The sequence below is a fragment of the Micropterus dolomieu genome, linkage group LG13 (genome assembly GCF_021292245.1).
Source record: "Micropterus dolomieu isolate WLL.071019.BEF.003 ecotype Adirondacks linkage group LG13, ASM2129224v1, whole genome shotgun sequence".
Taxonomy (NCBI): domain Eukaryota; kingdom Metazoa; phylum Chordata; class Actinopteri; order Centrarchiformes; family Centrarchidae; genus Micropterus; species Micropterus dolomieu.
This window is the reverse complement of record NC_060162.1, coordinates 1,526,744-1,534,882: the sequence shown is the minus strand read 5'-3', so window position 1 is coordinate 1,534,882 and position 8,139 is coordinate 1,526,744.

The following is an 8,139-nucleotide window of genomic DNA, read 5'->3' as shown; positions in this document are numbered from 1 at the left end:
CTACATATGTTTTAGGGTGTATTCACACCTGTCTTGTTTGGTTCGGCTGAATTGACCCTTCGCTGAGCCACGCCCCCTGTAGTTACTGTTGCTAAGTCCGACAAACTATCAGACCTGTATCACGGCGCTGCCACAGTCCATTACTGCGCTCCCTGGAGAAATATTGTCAAATTTTTGGAAAACGCGATCTCAGAAAGAAGCAGACAGTTTAGCAGTTGCATTGTGCATTTGAAGGTTTTATTCAGGCTGTCAGACTGACTCAAACTAATATGAAAAAAATAATGACAGAAGCTAAAGCCGACCAATCAGAGTAAAAGTGAACCACCGTATTATTAGTGACTTTTGAGAAAGAGGACAACGATATGAAGGATGAGCACTTCTCCCGTACAGCTGGGTAGGTCTCTATTCACGACACTACAATTAGGGGTGTGACAATAAATCGATCTGGCAATATAACGTACATTTTTCCATAATACTGTATCGATATATGTATATATTCCAGCCCATCATATCGATACATGATATTAATAAAAAATAAAGCTTCAACGGTTAGCTCAATGCTAACATATAATGGGAATCTCCATTAATGTGCTAAAGGACATTAGCATCGCGATGGCTAAAATACAATCTTAATTTAAACGACACATTTTGCTTCACATGCTGAACATCCTGAGTGACATACTGTGCAAATACTTAAAGTACATGTTTCCTGAGCTCTGTGTGAAATAAAAAGAGCTGATAACTTCACTGTCTTGATCTGCTACTCTACTGCTTCTGCACTCCACACAGACCAGCTACAGCAACCCCAAAGGGTCAAAACCCAAACCCAATATTCTCAGTGGCCTAAAAATACAATAGGAAGAGAAAGGGCACAATACTGTGTCACTGAACAGTTATTAATATAATGTGATGTATAGTGTGATGATTAGACTTAGGTGGTACACAGGAAGTTGTATTTGCAGTAAAAAAAATTTGCTTTTATAAAGAAATGTTTTGATAATAATTTTCATAGTTGCTCTGTAGTTTTATTAACAGACTGAGCAGAATTGTGCTGTTTTCTAACAGTTTTGATTTGCAACAAATAAATAGTAAACTTTTTTTGTATTAATAGTTAGATATCGTGATGCATCACTTTAGGATTGTCTCAAGATATATATCGATTATTGCAGAATTGCTGTATCGAGATATTATCGTTATTGTGAGCCATGTATTGTGTATCGTATGGTATCCTGCGATTCCCACCCTTAATTACAATAATTAAAAAGCAGAACAGTAGGGCTTTATAACGTTATATTCAGTAGGAACAACCCAAGCCAAATTTTTCTGGATTTGTTTTAGGTTTTTGAAAGTGAATATAATAACATCGCTGGGAAGCAATTGTAATTATTACAAGCGGCTATCTTGGAAATATACGGTAAAATAAAGCTATAAAATAGCTCCTGTGGTGTCAATGGAGCGCAGCCATGACAGTATCGGACCTCAGTTACAGCGAGTCCTATACTGCGCTGTGATTGGCCAGCTGCGTATTTGGGGTGTGGCTTAGTGAGGGGCCAATTGAGGGTTCATTTCCCCCCTTGGTGTGGATCTTTTTGATGGTAGAGGTGGTCTCGGTTTGTTTAAGGTGTGATTGTGGCCCGACCTCGATCCGACCCAACTGCAGAAAGAACTGCGCCTTTTTTTGGACTTAACAACAATTGGAGGCGTCGTGGTTTGACCTGGAGCTCTGAAGAGACACGGTGCCTGATTGACATTTGGGCAGATAGCCATAAAACAGCTAATAGAGACTTTCAAAGACTTTACTTACTTCCAAAAAAAGCAGCGTCGGTTGAAGACAACAGTGATTTGTTGTTGTCATACTTCACTGTGATTGGCTCAGCTGTTCCAGAGCGATGAGACTAGTGATGCGATTGGCTGAACATGAATCTTATAATCGCTGATCACTCTGTGATTCCATTTTTCCACCTCGCCCAGCCCTTTTACACTTTGACATGGCATGCGTATACAAGAACCAAGACAGCAGGTGCAGGCGCCCACACAGTTAGTGCACCCGAGACTCTGTGCCTGTCGTTCAACTGAAACAGAGCCTTGGCTCTTGAACACACACAGATGCTGCAACTGACAACAGGCTCTTGAGGAAGATGAGGTCCCCCGTTTGTAAGAGCCATGTTGTCTTTGTACTTGATTCTCGCTGCAGTAGTAAATTGTGTGCCGTTTAAAATATTTCGATAAGGTCATGTTAATGTAAAACGTGCTGTGGAGTGTGTTTTATCTGATAATACTTTTGACCAACCATATTTAAGTTACAGTAAAGTCACTTTCAACATAAGGTCAGTTTTTATATGGACACATTTTTGTTTATTTTATATTTGGTCATGTCTGTGGAATAAATGTTTCACCCTCTCTACCTGTGTCTCATCCGTTATCATTGGATAACCAACCAAACCTCCAGAAGTAACATTTTAAAATTGTACATGATCGACTACATGAGTCAGAACCATTTACACCCTGCAAGAAGCGGCGAAGAAGGATCTATTTCAATCACTGACAGAGATTCAGAGGTCACAAAGTCGGCTAAGATACTAGGAGTAAGTGACAATTTAAGTACTGCAAAACCTATCAATCTAAAACCTGGTTTAACAATCATGTCATTATGTACTATTTTCAGATGTAGAGGGAATCAATTCCATGGAAGAAGAAAAATCATGCATCTGTGGGGGTTATTCATTTACCAACAACCATTGTTTAGAATCATAAATGTTTTTTTCATTGCAATTAGTATTATATACATTAACAAGATAAAGGGGCTGAAATAAACAAGTTTTTCAAATGAACTATGCTGCGCACACATAACTGTCATAATGACAGTCTCCACCATCAGTCGCTGGGGGGCGCAGAACAATACTGACCTAATGCCAGTTGAGACTGCTAAACCCGCAAGCAAAAACTCAGTTGTAGTTTACTTCTATATTACCGGTAGACTCTGTATTGACTGCTGCTTGATTATGTGCTTGCTACTGTGTGTTGGCGGCGAGTAGTGTGTAAAATAATAACACTTTAATATGAGAGCATAAAGGGCGGAATTGTGGTATCTCCTTTAGTGATGTGTCTTTGTTGGCTTATTTTGGACTACTGAAACTTAGACACTTGGGGAGAGTTGGCTGCTGTGTGTGTGTGTGAGAGAGAAAGTGTTGGACCACATAATGAGCAATGAAGTCTCTCTCTCTAGGCTTATTATTTATTTATTTATTGATCTCCGCCGCCTAGCGTAGCGATGTTAGAGACCCCCACAAAGCTCAGATTATAACTCGAACCCTGATTGAATCAGACATGATTTGGAAATTAGATTGTAATGTAGGAATTTACCCTGCAGATTTAGTGAATGGACTTAATGATATCATGAGTCATTTCTCAAATCTGAACACACAGACATGATCTACATATTTTTACATCCAGTGTGAATATTATTATATTATATCATATTCTGAGGTTATCTCTACCTTTGATGTCCATCGTGCCTGACAATCATCATATTTTAAAGTTTTCTTCAGTATCACAGTAATGCAGTAATAGCTGTCTGTCCATCCATTGGTCCCCTGCTAACAGAAGCTGCTAACAGATAATTCAGCTGCTTTTAATGGGGGAGTGTCAAACACTTGCACTAACTCAGTACTGAAGCCTGTAGCCATCTTGCATGCATTAATGTCCTCCTCATGTTCACACTTGCTCTGTGCTGCTTTAGTGAAAAAACCTTGGAGCTTTTAGCTTGCTGTAATACCTTCAGTTATTTCTTATTTAAATATGTTTATTTTTTTATGCATTCTGGCCTAAATGCTTTTTATCGGGTGAGTGTGGAATCTAATTCAGAGGAAACATCTTAGGTCAGAGAAAGTACAGCGCGTGCACTCTCTCTCTCTGTCTTTCTCTGCTGATGATTAGTTTAGATGAATCTTTAACGAGCCCTGTGGGGGAATGGGAAAGCTCGGGCAGGATTTGATCAAGTGGTTTCAGAGGTGGCAAATTGAACCACTCGGCTATCTCTGCTGCGACTCTCCTGCTGTCATCTCTCTCTGACCTTCATTTGTCGCTCGTACTAACTGATTCTCAGACAATTAAAGTGCATCAATTAGTGTCTCGTGTTTTCATTAATAGTTATATTAGCTGTCACATCAACATCAGTCACAACTTTTAAAGCTCCACAAATTTAGATATACTAATTATAGCATTTCCAACTGGTCTAACCTCAGGCAGGGGGACAGTTTCACAACGATAACGACTGGTCTGTGGTCTTTACTTTGCTCTAAGATTAGTCTGATGCAGAGGTTTTCAATAACCAGAACTTTCTATGTGAAGGACGTGGACAGTATGGCTTTTATGGCAAAATCCTCCCCTACAGCGCTAACGTTACAGCTAATGTTAGCTTAGAAATGGAGTCTGCTAATGTCAACAAACGACCGACACAAAGTCCAAAGTCAAAGCTAACATTGGTGAATATATTTCTGTTTCCCAGACTGACCCTTATTTAACCCCTGTGTATAACTGAGTATTGCTTTCCACATGCTAAGAGAGATGAAAGGCAGAGCGGCCAACTCGACTGTAAGGGCCGTAGCATTTTATTCACATGATTTTCATCCACACCAACCCGTTCAGTGAGCCCTGCTGCAAAGAGACGTCTGCTCCCATCTCTATAATATCCTTAGATTATTATTATTACTCATGCATTAATGCAAAAGCAGGATTTTACTGCTGCAGTTAGCTGAGGTAGAGCTCATTTTCAACTACTGCAACTAAAGAAGTACAGGTACCCGAACTTTGTAGTTCCTAAGTACAGTAGTTGAGTAAATGTACTTTGTCACAATCCACCACTGATGTTTTAATTTGGAAACTATCCGGATCTTGACTGTTGATTTAGCAGAAGTACTGAGTCCTGCAGCTCAGCTCTGCACTTCCTTGTGTTGTTATGATCTCTGCAGGATTTTCACAGTAAAACGTCCTGTAACATGAGTTCTCCCAGAAGGCAAACATTTTCTGTTGGAGTGAACAGAGCTGAGTAGTTTGCTGCAGCTGCCTGTTCAAAAATCTTAATTTACACAGAATTCATGGCAAATTAGTTCCACTTAAATTGGTCAACAACTAGACAGCTTTGTACAGCTGATACATTTAGATGTCCATCGGAAGTCTGGCTATATCTGAACCACAGGGTAAGTCTTGTGACCATGCCCACTGCTCTTCATACGCCACACACTACAACACCTAGAGACTCACAGGAGAAGGTAACATTACTGTAAGTCAGTCAAACAGCAACCGAAAACAACACAGTTTACATTACTATCCAAACCCCCCCCCACACACACACACGGATTAAACCTCCTCCCCACAGAGCAATTTGCTCTCATGTCAGTTCCATGTGTGCAAAATGGTCCACAGTGCAGCCGTGATGTCTCTGATGCTCTCAATTATGCCTGTGTAGTCACTGTGTGTGCAAGGTGAAGAATATTAAAATCAAATTACACCGAGGCTGAGTGAGTCCAAATGGCCTTATTACTGACTGTCAGGCAGCACTACACACCCAGAATGACAGGGACACACACACACATACTGCAGCAACACACACACATATAATTATCTCCAATGTAAACACACATTCAAACCAAATATTATACTTTAAAATAGCTTCGATTCACTTCCACCTATTTATGCATGAAGGCTGGTTTGCTGTCAGAGATGCATCTCACTCTGTCTCCCTTTGACCCTGACTTGTCAGTCAAGGTGTAACGGACTCAGAGTTCCCTCGAGTGTTATTCAATTATCATGTCTGCATTAACGGGGATAAACAAAACACACATACCGAGAGACATGTGTACACCTAGCTCAACTCTCAACACACACACACACACACACACACACATATTCATTCTGTCTGTGAAAAGACCTTAATATAATTATTTTTTAACCCTTTCCTATAACCATAAACATTTACTTTAACCTATAAATATGGTATTTATTGTATTTGAGGAAACACTAACATGGTATGTTGGAGTGGAAGAAAAGCAATTTACGGCTCACTCTCCTCCCAAAATATGACACAGAAGGCTACATATAGCTGATAACTAAATAAATAACTGTTTTACTGGACTTGCTGTGATAATTGTGTTAATGCAACATATTTTGTATCATGACAGTAGCACATGTGACGCCCTGTAATGAGAACAGGTTAGGAACACCAAAATTTCAGACTGAAGTGTCGACAGTTGAGTTGCAATGTAGGCACCATCATTCAAGGAAGAATGTGTGGAATAAAATAGACAAAACATCTGGTTCTGCTGCATCGATTATTGATCCTCTTTTTCAAAACTGTCCATCGTGAGTGTGATAATGTTGCAGGAGATCAGTGGATTGCGTGGATTCCTGAAGCAGCGCACTACAATCTAAACAGCTTCTGCAGCACTTTCTAACTTTTTGTGGAGATAATGTGTCTCCAGGGTTTAGATCTCATTAAGTTGTGCAAATACAACACAGAGCGTTTCTGTTTGTTGAGCATCACCATGAACCCCCTCTTAAAGTTATAGTGGCGTGATATGAAAAATGACACTGTGGTTACTGAAGGTGTCTGTTGAGATGTCTTTAACCTTGGTGCTCATCCGCCTTCATTTATGTAAGTGTGTGTGTGCGCACACATCTGTATGTGTTTGGTGATTAGCTGCTTTGTTTTGTCTTGATGTTCTCTTTAATTAACAGTCCCTCTGTGGGACTGCTCATTTGCATATTTACATATTTGCATTGGTTATGAGTTGCTGGATGCTGCTGTGGATATCAGCTTCAGAGGAGATTGCCTTTGGTCACACCTCTGGTTATATCGCTTTCTGCTCTATCTCCTTAGGGTTAGCTTGCCTTATTTCCCTTAAAGACTCATCCATCGCTCCTCGCCACTCCTGTAAACCAAGCGGACACATTCAGACGAGCACAGAGGAAATGAGATGAATCAGGGAACGTTTTTGTGTAAACTCAAACAAAGACACCGTCACAGCGAGTGTAAGTGAGAGGGCCTGTTGTGTTGCCGGTGTCCTCTGTGACCTACAGAAAAGAGGCGGCTATTTCCATCACGCCACCACCTCACCTCACTGACCGTGTAATGGAGCGATGCAGTCGCTAGATTGGCTTCCTCGCCTTAAAACACCACTCAGCTGCTGCTGCCGGGTTTGGAAAAGCAGTTTAGCTCAACACGCCTCAGTGCACGGGCGTGTGTGTTTGCATACATACCACTGTCATTAGCGGGAGTGTTCTCCGTTTGATGGGTATCATGAAGAGCCAGATACACATACATCTCCATACCCGCCAGATGTGTCCTGATGCTGATCCAACAAGTCTGTTAGAAGTTGAGTGTTCTTTGTCTGATCCTGTTCAAGGTCATAAAGGGTCGCACAAATCAAAATGTGTTTTCGCTAAAAACTTAACTCGAGCACCTATGACTGATAGCTGCAGGGTGACACAACTCTAGGGTTTGAAAACATGTTTATAATGATTTAAACTAACCCTTTGCATCTCTTTAAACCACCACACACAGGTGATATAATAAAAAGAATTATACATAAATGTGAAAATATGTTTAAAAACTCACACACAGGCCCATTCTTGTCAACATGTGCCAGAGATGCTCACAAGTCTCTGAGCTAGAGTCCAAGTCAAGTCTCAAGTCTCTGAGCTAGAGTCCAAGTCAAGTCTCAAGTCTCTGAGCTAGAGTCCAAGTCAAGTCTCAAGTCTCTGAGCTAGAGCCCAAGTCAAGTCTCAAGTCTCTGAGCTAGAGTCCAAGTCAAGTCTCAAGTCTTAGAGCTAGAGTCCAAGTCAAGTCTCAAGTCTCTGAGCTAGAGTCCAAGTCAAGTCTCAAGTCTCTGAGCTAGAGCCCAAGTCAAGTCTCAAGTCTCTGAGCTAGAGTCCAAGTCAAGTCTCAAGTCTCTGAGCTAGAGCCCAAGTCAAGTCTCAAGTCTCTGAGCTAGAGTCCAAGTCAAGTCTCAAGTCTGTGAGCTAGAGTCCAAGTCAAGTCTCAAGTCACTGAGCTAGAGCCCAAGTCAAGTCTCAAGTCTCTGAGCTAGAGTCCAAGTCAAGTCTCAAGTCTCTGAGCTAGAGCCCAAGTCAAGTCTCAAG